The sequence below is a fragment of the Danio aesculapii genome, chromosome 17 (genome assembly GCF_903798145.1).
Source record: "Danio aesculapii chromosome 17, fDanAes4.1, whole genome shotgun sequence".
Classification (NCBI taxonomy): Eukaryota; Metazoa; Chordata; class Actinopteri; order Cypriniformes; family Danionidae; genus Danio; species Danio aesculapii.
The window spans coordinates 52,382,629-52,396,120 of NC_079451.1; the positions used below are offsets into that span (position 1 = coordinate 52,382,629).

The window sequence follows — 13,492 nt, forward strand, 5'->3', positions numbered from 1 at the left end:
AAATTAAAATGAATAAAATGTACATATAAACATTAGGATTTAATATTAATACCTTACCAGCAGGAGAAATTACAGCAGGAGATCTAACAGCAAGTAATTATATTTATTATTAATATACATTGTCTTCTAAATGTGAATTTTGATGCACACTAGCTTACAGATAACCTCAAAACTAGCGAACTCACACTATCTAAAAACATTATCTTAATTTAACTAGTTTTAAAACGCCCCTGTCCCTTTAAGAGTCTGTGCGCGCGTGTATGTGTGTGTGTTTACCATAGACTGTAGGTGTTTACTCACAGCGAGTGGCGTCACGCGGGGCGGGGCCGCGCCTCTGGAACACGAGCGCGCGCGCTGCACCGAAACAGAATGAAGTGAGCGGTCGAGGAGCGAACGACACGCCGATATTTCTCACATTTACGAGACTATTTTAACGAAAAACGATCACCTGAGCTGGACAACAGACAACCACAACGGTAAGAGGGAGTTACTCACTGCCTGATGCTTGAAATACAGCTGTTAAAAAGGAATAGCGATGCTAACACCGTGTTATTTTGATTATTATGATCACTCCGAGTGAAAATACAGTAATATAAGACGTATTTGTGTAGTCAGTTTTGTGTTATTGTGCAGAATTATATACAATCTGTCGTTTATGTGGAGTGTCCTACATTAACTAAGCGTAATTTAGTCATAAAATCACTGAAGTTGTTGCTTTGTTAACCGGCTTATCGGCGGCGTCTCAAACCCTAGTGAGCACCCTAAATAGACAACAGCACTGTTGACATAGTTTAAGTAACATTATGAGGCCTAATCATGTTTTAAACATTCAGAAGAACAAATCTCAGAGATACTGATGATTACTAACATTGACTGTCTAAGTTGGTGCTGGAGACGAGTGTTGTAAACACTCCACCGGCGCTCTGTCAGAGTTGTAGTGCTATTAGATGTAATTGAACTGACTTCATGATAAGATAACAGTGTCATAATGACATGGTGGTGTTGCTGAACTACTGTAAAGCTATTAAGATATCTAAATGTCTGAATACAAGGAAGCTATAATGATCTGCACGGAACTTCACTTCATTAAAAATGTATTATATAAATATACATAGTCATCACCTTTTGATTTACACTTTATAGTATAATTGCAGGTTAACTATATAGTGTCCATCGATTTACTTTCTTACCCAACACACTACACAGTTCTGATTTTGATTGTAATGTAATAACGTGCTCCTTTGTGGAAAACTGCTTTGGAAGTAATGAAATAAACATGAATTGAGAATAGAATTGAATGTTTTAACATTGGTTATAGGTGTATAGTGGTTGTTTCTGGTGGACTTTAGTTTGTTCTCGGTAATGTCATGCTGTTGAGGGATGTGCTGGAAGTCTAAGTGGTTTTTTTTTTTGCATGTGTGTGTGTGAGAGAAAGAGAGCAAGTGAGTGACTGTGTATGTATGTGTGTGTGTAAGAGAGACACAGGCAGAAAGAGAGCAAAACAGAGAGAGAGAGAGAGAGATTGTGTGTGAAAGTGATAGAGAGAGAATAGGTGTGTGTGATAGAGAAAGAGAGCAAGAGAGAGACTGTCTGTCTGTGTGTGTTTCCTCCTCAGTGGGTCAGTAGTGCTACAGAAGCTCAGTGTAGGCGTCAGTCACCGACAGCAAATCACTCCACTATCACAGCCGCTGTTAAGACGACGCCAGCTTGAAGTTTATTGGCCAAGTTTGATTGCTCTTCTAAAAAAAGTCATACTCTATTGTAAATACATGATTTTTATACTTAAATGTTTACATTTTTTACATTTTTTTTTTAGCAATTTTAGGATTCATTTATAAGCAACTTGCAATACACTATTGTAAAGTACACTACACTCTCAGAAATACAGGTACAAGAGTTGTCACTGGGGTGGTACCTTTTCAAAAGATCCACATTTGTACTTAAAGGGTCCGTATTGGTACCTCTAGAGCATATATTTATACCTAAATTTTTAAAAGGTACACTTTTGTATTTTTTAGGTACTAATATGTACCCTTGAGGTATTACAATTTCTCTTTAGGTTCAAATGTGTAGCTTTTGAGAAGGTACCACCCCAGTGACAGCTCTTGTACCTTTATATCTGAGAGTGTACAAAGGAAACTCGGTATGCATGCCACACACATATTTTAACTTTACGTAAAAACATCTGGTGTAATAACAATTGTGCATTTAGTGTCTAATTTAAAGCAAATTACAAAACAGCATTTTAAAGAACACTGCAAAGAAATCAATATGCAACGCAATTTTTTTATGAATTCATTCATTTTCCTTTGGCTTAGTCTCTGATTTATCAGAGGTCGCCACAGTGGAATGAACCGCCAACTTATCCAGCATATGTTTTAAACTGCGGATGCCCTTCCAGCTGCAACCCAGTACTGGGAAACACCCACCCACACACACACACACACACACACACACACACACACACACACACACACACACACACACACACACACACACATATACACACAACAAACAAACTCCACACAGAAATGCCAACTGGCTCAGCTGGGACTCAAACCAGTGACCTTCTTGCTGTGAGTGCTAACCACTGAGCCACCGAGCCACCCTACAATTTTTTTTCTTTAATAAAAAATACGCATTTTGTGCATTTGGGATTATGTGCTTTATGCATTCGGTGTGCATTTTTAAGCAGCTTGCAGTAAAGTACACTACAAAGGAGACTCAGTAGACAACACACTTTTTTTTACTTTAAATAAAAACATTATGTGCTAGGGCTGGTCAATTAATCGAAAAGTAATCAAATCGACATTCGGAACCTGTAATCAATCAAATTAGTTTTTTTCAGGTCAATTTTTTGTCAATTACTTTCCCTACTGCATGTGGAGTCACGTGACCCCGCTCTGTTAAGCCTTTATTAATGCTTCTGCTGCCACTTTGCACCCACATCTGATCTCTGGTCAAGTAGGACGACGGACCCATTCTTGAGCTTCACTTTGCACTACATCGACGATGATTGAAAGCTGCACCAGAGATGCCCGAGACGCCAAATTTTCCAATACATTCAAATTATTTACATTAAAATATTCGTTTACAGAAGATGCAAGAAATGCACTGTTTAACATATTGTTAACAGGAGACTTTTAATTTGAAAAACATTGAAAATAATTCGATTTTGTTTTCAAAAGTGCTATTTATTTTCACTTTTTCATAAAACAGTTGGTTTTAGGCAGTGTGTGTGTTAATTTCAGTTGTTCAGCGTTGATGATCAATGAATAAGCATAGATAGTAGATAGTGTGTGTTTCCTTCAGCTATTTTAAAAGCAAGTAATGCACCCTTCGTTCAGAAATCTCTCACTTTATTAGAATAAATGGAAAAACATCAAGAGATAATAATAATAATAATAATACTTAAAAACATCAGAAAAATTTAAATAAAGTAAAATAAAATTCACAGAACAGAATTAAATTAAATACAATCTCTTTTCTTTTTCTTTTCTAATTAAATGTATTTTTATTAATTAATTTTTTATTTTATTTATTGTTTTTTTATTAAATTATTTTATTTTATACTATTTTATTCAGTGTGAAACAAGATTCCTCCAATACTTGATCATAATGAATGGATGACATATTTTAATTTCACAACCTACATTTTTTTGTTCTATTGTGATGATTATAATTATTATTATAATTATTAATTTTTATTTACAACTAATATTATTTTTATTCATATTAACATAATATTTTATATATAATATTAAAATAATATTGCACCCTTTACTCTGGTCATGCGTCATATTTTTTATTTTTAATAACTAGAGAAGGACATTACATTTATGCCTTGTTTGTAATTGTTTTTAATATACATTTTATTTGAACCTTGCATAACTGTTTGTTGGTTTAATAATTAATTGTACTTTTTATTTCTAGATTTTTATTTAGCATGTATTTAGAATAAAAGTGCTAACTAAACATTATACCACTGTAAGATGAATGTGCATGTTTGCTTCAAAAATAATTATTTTCCTCTGCCTTATTTTTTATAATGATTTATCAGTGTTGTGTGTAAAACAATCATTAGAATAAATGGAAAAACAAGAGATAATAATAATAATAATAATTAAAAACATCAGAAAAATTTAAATAAAGTAAAATAAAATATAAATGATAACATAATGAAGACAGTGAACTGTAGCCGACTTAGTAAACAAATTAAAATGAATAAAATGTACATATAAGCATTAGGATTAATATCTTACCAGCAGGAGAAATTACAGCAGGAGATCTAACAGCAAGTAATTATATTTATTATTAATTTACATTAGAGACTTTTTCAAAGTTTCAATTTTTAATTAAAAATAAATGCATTTTGGTATACATAAATAAAAATATATTTAATTTAATTAATTTATTTATGAAAATTAAAATCATCTTGACTTGATGAGAAACTGAAGTATGAAGTAACTCAAAAAAGTGAAAAAAACTGCAAGGTTTGGATGTTTATATCAGGTTTATGTCTTCTAAACGTGAATTTTGATGCACACTAGCTTACAGATAACCTCAAACTAGCAAACTCACACTGTTTAAAAACATTATCTTAATTTAACTAGAGTTTTAAAACGCCCCTGTCCCTTTAAGAGTCTGTGTGATTAATAAGTTAATCAGTTTTCAGCAACTTTTAATGCAATATAATATTTTTAGTCAGTTTGATTGATGTTAAGTTGAGATGACTAAAAAAAGTTAAGTTGACTGAACTAAAAAAATTAAGGCAGCAAGATCTAGAGAAAAAAATCTTAATAAACTAAATTTTGTTAGAATAGTAAATATGGGTAATATTTGTTTATTCCTCTCAGAATTGCAAGTTATGCACCCTTCGTTCAGGAATCTCTCACTTGTAATATGCGAGCATATTTACTGTGTAAAAGCTGTCAGTGTATTATGAGTGAGGACAAAAAAAACTAAATAAATCAATAAAATAATCCTTCATTAATTATAATCAAGTTAAAATGGTAAATTAATCGAGATTTAGATTTGACGCCATATCGCCCTGTTATGTGCATTCTGCATTTTTAAGCAACTAGTAATGTGCACTACAAGTGAAGTTTCACAAACTAATTTCGAGAGGAGCACATGATATGATTGATCATGGCTGGTGTCTCATCTGTAATCATTAGCAAGCCAATCGGGTTATTCCAAACTCGCCATGAATATAGCCCAACTAGCATTAAGCTGCGGTCACACTGGGCTTTTCCTCCCATAGACTTCCATTCATACGCACGCGAATGCGTCAGACCGGAAACGCAAGGTCATGCGTCAAGTTTCGCATGTCGCTGCGGTGCAAAGTTCAAGCTTGGTGAACTCTGACCTGCGAAATCGCATCACTTGACTGCGTGAGACCAATCGAGGATCAAAACACGACCTCTCTGGACAGAAATTTAACACATGGAGCGATCGCTTGCTTTTTTAATGTCTAATCATCTTGTTTAATCCCGCCCCTTTTCACAGCGATGACAGAATTTCGCACACACAAAGCCCGGTGTGACCGCAGCTTTACTCCCTTATCTTCACTTTGGAAGAATCCCCCATCCACCCAATCTCCCCCTTTTCCTCCTTTACCAGGGGGAGTTCTGGAGAACTACCTGATCTCGTTCCCCCTCAGGGTTCTCTCCTGGAACAGCATGCCAAACCTGCTATTATCAAGCGATATCTTAAAAAAAGCTCCGTATGCACAATAAGATGCCAACATTCGCCTGAAGAGTAAAGAGTAAAGCACCTGAATGTGCTGTGATGGTGTTATAACACATCATTAGGTGATTACTGCTTTTATTTTGTGCTGTTAACATGATTGAAGAGTGATTAAAGATTATGGCTGGAGATGCTGTTTGTCTGAGGTAACTGTGTGGAGGTGTGCAGGATTAGTGTGAGGATTGTTTGCTGAAGGGGTCAGATGGAGTTGAGTTAGCAGGAGGGATTTTGGACCGATTCCACCTTGTGTTTATGAATGGACTGCAGAGTGAGTGAGTGAGTGAGTGAGTGAGTGAGTGAGTGAGTGAGTGAGTGAGTGAGTGTGTGTGTGTGTGTGTGTGTGTGTGTGTGCGTGTGTGTGTGTGTGTGTGTGTGAGCGCACATGTTTGTTTTGTCTGGATGCGTATGTACACGTTTGTTTTATTGGTGTGTGAGTGAGACAGAAAGTTTGTTTGTGTGTGTGTGTGTGTGTGTGTGTGTGTGTGTGTGTGTGTGTGTGTGTGTGTGTGTGCGTGTGTGTGTGTGTGTGTGTGTGCGCACATTTTTTTTGTTGGTGAGTGTGTTAGTAAGCAAGTGTGTGCATGTGTTTGTCTCTATGTATGTGTGCGCACATTTGTTTGGTGTGTGTGTGTGTGTGTGTGTGTGTGTGAGAGAGTGTCTGCATGTTTGTTTCTGTGTGTGTGTGCTCACATTTGTTTTGTTGGTGAGTGTGTGTGCACATGTTTGTTTGTATGCATTTGTGTGCACGTTTGTTGTGTGTGTCATAGAGAGTGTCTGCACATGTTTGTTTCTGTGTGTGTGTGTGTGTGTGTGTGTGTGTGTGTGCACATTTGTTTTGTTGGTGAGTGTGTGCACATGTTTGTCTGTATGCATTTGTGTCAACGTTTGTTGTGTGTATGTAATAGTGTCTGCACATGTTTGTTTGTCTGTGTGTGTGTGTGTGTGTGTATGCACCTGGTAATTATCACTTTGTGGGGACCAAATGCTTCCTCAAGTACACCAGAGCCAATAGTTTTTACCTTGTGGAGCGAGTTTGTTTATTGTTTGTTGGGGTGTTTGTGTGTGTGTGTGTGTGTGTGTGTGTGTGTGTGTGTGTGTGTGTGTGTGTGTGTGTGTGTGTATGTGAGAGAGTGTGTCCTCTACGGTAGAGCGAGCTTGCTCTGCTGTTTGCTGTGTCATTTTTTTACACTCATTGAGGAAAGCAGATGCAGTAGTTTGTGGTGAGCCACGTGTTTCTGTTCATAAACACAAACACACGCGACAGGATGTTCACACGCACCGATGAGTGATAAACATTTCCTATTAATGAGAAGATGCTGTGTTTGGCTCAGAGAATTGTGGGTAATTACTCATAAGTGACAGCAAGGCTTTACTGGAAACTTTTTTAGTTTTTTTTTAAAGAATATGTGAATGAAGGCGACCGCAGCCCTATCTGATGAAGCAGAGTCTGGCTCATCTTTCTACTTCAGAATCAAGAAATACAATTACATTTTGGATTACACGTGAAAGCTATTAATTGGTGGGTCCTTAATTATCTATAAATATATATATATATATATATATATATATATATATATATATATATATATATATATATATATATATATATATATATATATATATATATATATATATATATCTATACACACACACACACACACACACTTACCGGCCACTTTATTAGGTACACCTGTCCAACTGCTCGTTAACGCAAATGTCTAATCAGCCAATCACATAGCAGCAACTCAATACATTTACGCATGTAGACATGGTCAAGACAATCTGCTGCAGGTCAAAGCGAGCATCAGAATGGGGAAGAAAGGGGATTTAAGTGACTTTGAACGTGGCATGGTTGTTGGTGCCAGACGGGCTGCTCTGAGTATTTCAGAAACTGCTGATCTACTGGGATTTTCATGCACAACCATCTCTAGGGTTTACAGAGAATGGTCCGACAAAGAGGAAATCTCCAGTGAGCGGCAGTTCTGTGGGTGCAAATGCCTTGTTGATGCCAGAGGTCAGAGGAGAATGGCCAGACTGGTTCCAGCTGATAGAAAGGCAACAGTAACTCAAATAAGCACTCGTTACAACCGAGGTCTGCAGAAGAGCATCTCTGAACACACAACACGTCCAACCTTGAGGCGGATGGGCTACAGCAGCAGAAGACCACACCGGGTGCCGCTCCTGTCAGCTAAGAACAGGAAACTGAGGCTACAATTCACACAGGCTCACCAAAACTGGACAATACAGGGCTCGACAGTGCGATCATTTCGCTTGCATTTGCAACTAAAAATAGATGTGTGCGAACTGGAAAATTTATTTATTCCAGCAGGATAACGCACCATGTCATAAAGCGTGAATCATCTCTGGTTTCTTGAACATGACAATGAGTTCACTGTACTCAAATGGCCTCCACAGTCACCAGATCTCAATCCAATAGAGCACCTTTGGGATGTGGTGGAACAGGAGATTGGCATCATGGATGTGCAGCCGACAAATCTGCAGCAACTGCATGATGCTATCATGTCAATATGGAGCAAAATCTCTGAGGAATATTTCCAGTAGCTTGTTGAATCTCTGCCACCAAGGATTAAAGCAGTTCTGAAGGCAAACAGGGGCCCAACCCAGTACTAGTGTACCTAATAAAGTGGCCGCTACGTGTAAATATATTTGCTCTTTTATTTATGGCAAGGCAAGTTTATTTCTGTAGCACATTTCATATACAATGATAATTCAAAGTGCTTTGCATAAATGAGAATAAAAGAAACAAGTTTACAAACATAAAAACAACAAATAATAAAACAGATTAAAATGTGTTAAACAGGTTTTAAAGGATTAAAAAGGGGAAAGACGTAATAGTGCGATCTGTGGGACGTAGCACAGTGCTCATTCAGTAAAGGCACAGCTAAACTGATGTGTGTTCAGTCTTGATGAGTGTACCTAATGTTGGAGCACGTCTGATCATTTCTGGAAGCTGATTCATTATATAAGTTCATTATATCTGCTTAATAGTAAGAGATTAGATTTTTTCATGTTTTTAATTGAACTGATTGGTCATATTTGAATTATTTAGGTTTTGGGCTAAATATCTGGTTCATTGGGGTTGTTATGTTTCTAATGGTAATATTTCTCAACATTTTTATCTACATGCATGTTATGAAAGTGAACAGAATATGGATGAACATGATGGTGTTGGAGTGTCAGTGACTTATAACATAAGGACTGAACACATCACAATATTTCTCAGAAAACATATTTCTAAAGGTGCCATTGAAATTTTTAGCAGATGTTGGTAACAACCAAAGAAATGGTCTTCATTGTAAAGAAAACTAATTAGTTTACAAATTAAGTTATGTACAATAAAATAAAATGAAACAAAAAAAAAAGTATTGAACAGATGAAGAAAGGGAGGTGTAGTTGGGCAGTGAGCGCCCAGACAGCAGCTGAAATCTCTCAGTAGTTCTTCAGCACTCCTCTGCCGTTCCTCAGTGTAAATGAAGATCAGCTGCTTCAGTTCAACATCTACATTAGCAGGAGGATGAAGATGAACCCAGGGTGGACATTTCAGCAAGACAATGATTCAAAACACAGCCGAAGAGACTCTCAGATGCTTTCAGAGAAAGAAAATCAAGCTGTAGAATGGCCCAGCCAATCACCTGACTCTAATCCAATAGAGCACAGGTGTCAAGTCCAGGTCCTGGAGGGCCGCAGCTCTGCACAGTTTCCAACCCTGCTTCAACACAGTTTCCAACCCTGTATTTAATTAGGGTTGGAACTAAACTGTGCAGAGCTGTGGCCCTCCAGGATCTGGATTTGACACCTGTTCAATAGAGAATACAGAATAAAGCTCAGGTTTGACAGGCAAGACCCACAGAAGCATCAAGATTTGGACACTCTTTTGAAGTCTGTGAGACACTCACACCTGAGCAATGCATGAGACTTCATACTCCACATGAGAGGCGTCTTTAAGCTACCAGCCCCAATAAAGCTTTTTATATAAAGCATTGAATACATTTCAGTAGTTCAGCACTCTCCATGTGTTATTCCAGTGTTATTACATAACAATTATTTCAGATATTTTTGTTTTGTTTTATTTTTATGTCTGTGTTGTTGTTGTTGTTGTTATTTTTTACCAAAATCTGCTTAAGTTCCATGTCAACAGCTCCTTTAGAGATATTATTCCCAGAAAAGAGTATGATGTGTTCAATACTTATTTCCCTCACTCTATGACCTAGTGATAAACCAGTGATGGTGGCTTTGTTTATGTTGAGTATCTCACCATAATGAGACTCCTAACTTTCTGAATCATAGTTTTTTCACGAAACCCAAAAGCTTCGCCACAGAACATGGAAAGTGTAGGCCTGACGATTTCTGCCTCTGCTTTGCCAAACCTCATCCAGTGTTAAATATAGCAAAGTGTTGGTCTAACTGCAGCCGAGCGTGTGGTTTCATCACTGCTGTTTATCTAAAAGTGTACGGCCAGTGGCCACAAGCGACACTAATCGTTAGTCTAATTATCCCACTGTTAAGCGGCCATAAACGGGCGGCTGGATGGGCCCAAACACCCCGTTATTACTCCAAGATGTCATTTGTTTAAGTGTGTGTGAGTGTAAAAGAGAGTATTTGCACTGTGTTCAGTGGTTGACCAATATTTCTGATGCTCATAATCATATCTAGCCAGTGGTTTGACTTCAGATTTGACACTGAACGCTGTAGTAAACACACTCAATTCAGTAGCAGAATTAGGGCTGTGGGTGAAATGACAAAATCTCAAATCAAGATTTAAGTCATGTTAAAAATATATGAATGTATGACAATATATTATAGTAAACACTGAAGAAAGTCTATGCGCAAAATAATAAATTCACAGAAGGGCTAATAAATTTGGCTTCAACTGTTTGTGTTTGCTTGTTTTAGTGAGTGTATGAGTGAATATGTGTGTGTTAGGGGTGGAACGGATTATGGTTTATCCGTTATTCGTACTGATCACAACCTTTAATGTTCCTAAATGAATTGGTAAGAAATATTCAACAATTAATGATATTGTATGATATGCAACTTTTATTTATTTATATATTTATTTATTTTATTTTATTTTATTTTATTTTTTAAAGATTTATTTTTGGCCTATTTGTCTTTATTAAGTAGATGGGACAGTATTATAGACAGGAAGTGAAGTGAGAGAGAGACAGGGGGTAGGGATGGGAAATGTCCTCGAGCTGGGATTCGAACTCGGGACGCCCTGAAGTGCTACTGCACCATATGTCAGCGCGCTAACCACTAGGCTATTGTGCTGACTTCATTTATTTATTTATTTATTTATTTATTTATTTATTATTATTATTATTATTATTATTATTATTATTATTATTATTATTATTATTATTATTATTATTATTATTATTTTTGCTGCAATGTCGCCCAGCCCTAAGAGAGAGTGCATAACTGTATGAATTAGGGCTGCACGATTTGGGAAAATTTTCATATCAAGATTATTGAAGCCAACATTGAAATATGCAATAAATACGTTGGCCGGGAAGTGCAAAACAACATTACAAAGTGTGAAACCCTTTTACAAAGCTTCAGACAAATTTACATTTTGAAAAAATAAATGAACAAGACGCGAAATACTTTTACCAGTCCCGAAACAAATGTACAATTACAGATTCCTTATGGAAAGGGAATGTCCCACACACCGGAAGTGACCCAGAATGTGCCACACACTGGGAGTGACACGGGGAGAAGTGTTGTTGGTGAGCGCGGTGAATTCATGTCGTGGAGTACAGGGCGTAAATAAAGTTTATGGTGACTGAACATGGACTGTGGTCAAGGTAGGGGTGGGCGATATGACCTAAAATTAATATCACTGTATTTTTCATCTTTTGAACGGTGATGGTATAATATCATGGTCTTACTTTCAATAGCAAAATAATACACATCTCAAGGAAGAACAGACAAAAGAAAGTCTCACTTCTATCACTCTTTAAAAGTTTTGGTTTGGGTCATTGTAAATGTTCAGTCTCGTTATGAGCTGATCTTCATTTCTCTGTGTTGGTGGAATAAAGCAGGCGAGTCAGCCGCACCAATGAGCAGACAGAGCAGGATTCTCATGATGACCACCGGTGCAATTCCGCTCTTTGTTATGAGCTGTAGTTTCAGTGTAAACTTAGTAAAGGTGAGTTTCTTTGGCGATGATGTGTACAGTGTTAGATTTTATATTTAGCAGACATTTGCGCTGAACACGCGGTGAATGCAACGCATCAAGATTCGGGCACCTTCTCCGAAAACACTCGATTGATCTCAGCTGGTGGATCAACATTTACCTCATGTTATGATCGCTGTCATCTGCGCCATTATTATTATTATTATAACTTTAGGTGAGGTTTGCAAACCTGTGCACTTTTCACTCTTCAGCCGTTTGCATTTCCTGCAGTAACAAAAGCTCCCTGTTATCTGACAGCGGGAAGCGTTGAGTGACTGACAGCTAATATGAACCAATACAGCAGCAGGGTAGAGCGATTCAGCAAGTTTTTAGAGAAAATCAAATCAGATTGCACTACAACCATTATATTCAGACACACAAATGCTCCCAAATATATTATGAGGGCTCATAGATTACATTTCGGGTGTCATGCGACCAAAATGGTTGCAATTTCGAGCCCTGTAATATAAGGACATGTATTCAGACCACAACTGAACTTTTGAAGAAAATTGAATGCCTTATTATTTAGAATTAGCTATTATTGATGTAAATGCAGCCGTTCAAGGCACATAATTGATTTATTACGGTATTGACGGTATTAGAAAATCCATGTCGTGGCGCAATGTCACACCGGTGATGACTATGAAAATGTAAATTTGTGTCGTCCTTGATAAAATTGTTTTTCCTATATAATTGTGCCTTGGAAAATGTTTTTCCAAATGTAAATTTGTCTCGAGCTTTGTAAAAGGGTTTCACACTTTGTAATGTTGTTTTGCACTTCCCGGCCATCGTAAATTATAAGTGGTATATCGTGAGTCAGCTTGATGGGTTTTTAAGGAAAGTCCACACACAGATGAGTAATAATGCTGAAATGTGCATTTGTAAAACTAGAAATGGTTTCAAAATAAATATCTTTCACAAAATGAACAATTTGCATTAATGTAAACTTATTTGCATCTACTTGCAATTATTAAATTAAATATAACAATATTTTATATGTATTAGGGTTTGGCGATGTCGACCAATTTGACATCAGGAATAGTTTTACCCCATAACTGTCACCGTTTGATAGGTGGGCAATTTGAATATAGTTACAACAGTACCTTAGCCCTAACCTAAAGCAATATTGACAATAATAAAAGGAAAACTGATGAAAGCTTACAAGCTATGTTTTCCATATTTGGTGACTGATTTTCAAAACGGTTGACATAGGAACAGTTCATTAATTTGCAGCAAGAATATTCTCGGACTCATAAGGATTTAATTTGGTATTTAAATAGCAGTGCTCATGAAATATCATGAACGTCATGAAAGTTTGGTACTACACCCAAACACAATCTGACTGTAAGCTCATTTTTGAAATGACAACTTTAGGTAAAAAGAAAACTGAAGTGATTGCGTTTGGGAACAGCTATGAGGTTCTCAAGGTGAATGCGTACCTTGGCTCTAGGGGTCAAACAACAAAAAATAAGGTCAAGAATCTTGGTGTGACTCTGGAGTCAGATCTGAGTTTCAATAGTCATGTCAAAGCAGTTAGTAAATCAG

The 13,492-nt window shown here is 36.8% G+C and overlaps 1 protein-coding gene across 1 annotated transcript in view; it reads left to right on the forward strand.

Moving 5' to 3' along the window:
* The first annotated feature begins 393 nt into the window (after nucleotides 1-393).
* Nucleotides 394-13,492, forward strand: part of bmf1 (BCL2 modifying factor 1) — a 46,521-nt gene continuing 33,422 nt past the window's right edge. Inside the window, exon 1 of the mRNA XM_056476363.1 lies at nucleotides 394-476. The gene's annotated coding sequence lies outside the window, so the exon portion shown is untranslated. The remainder of the gene's footprint in view (nucleotides 477-13,492) is intronic.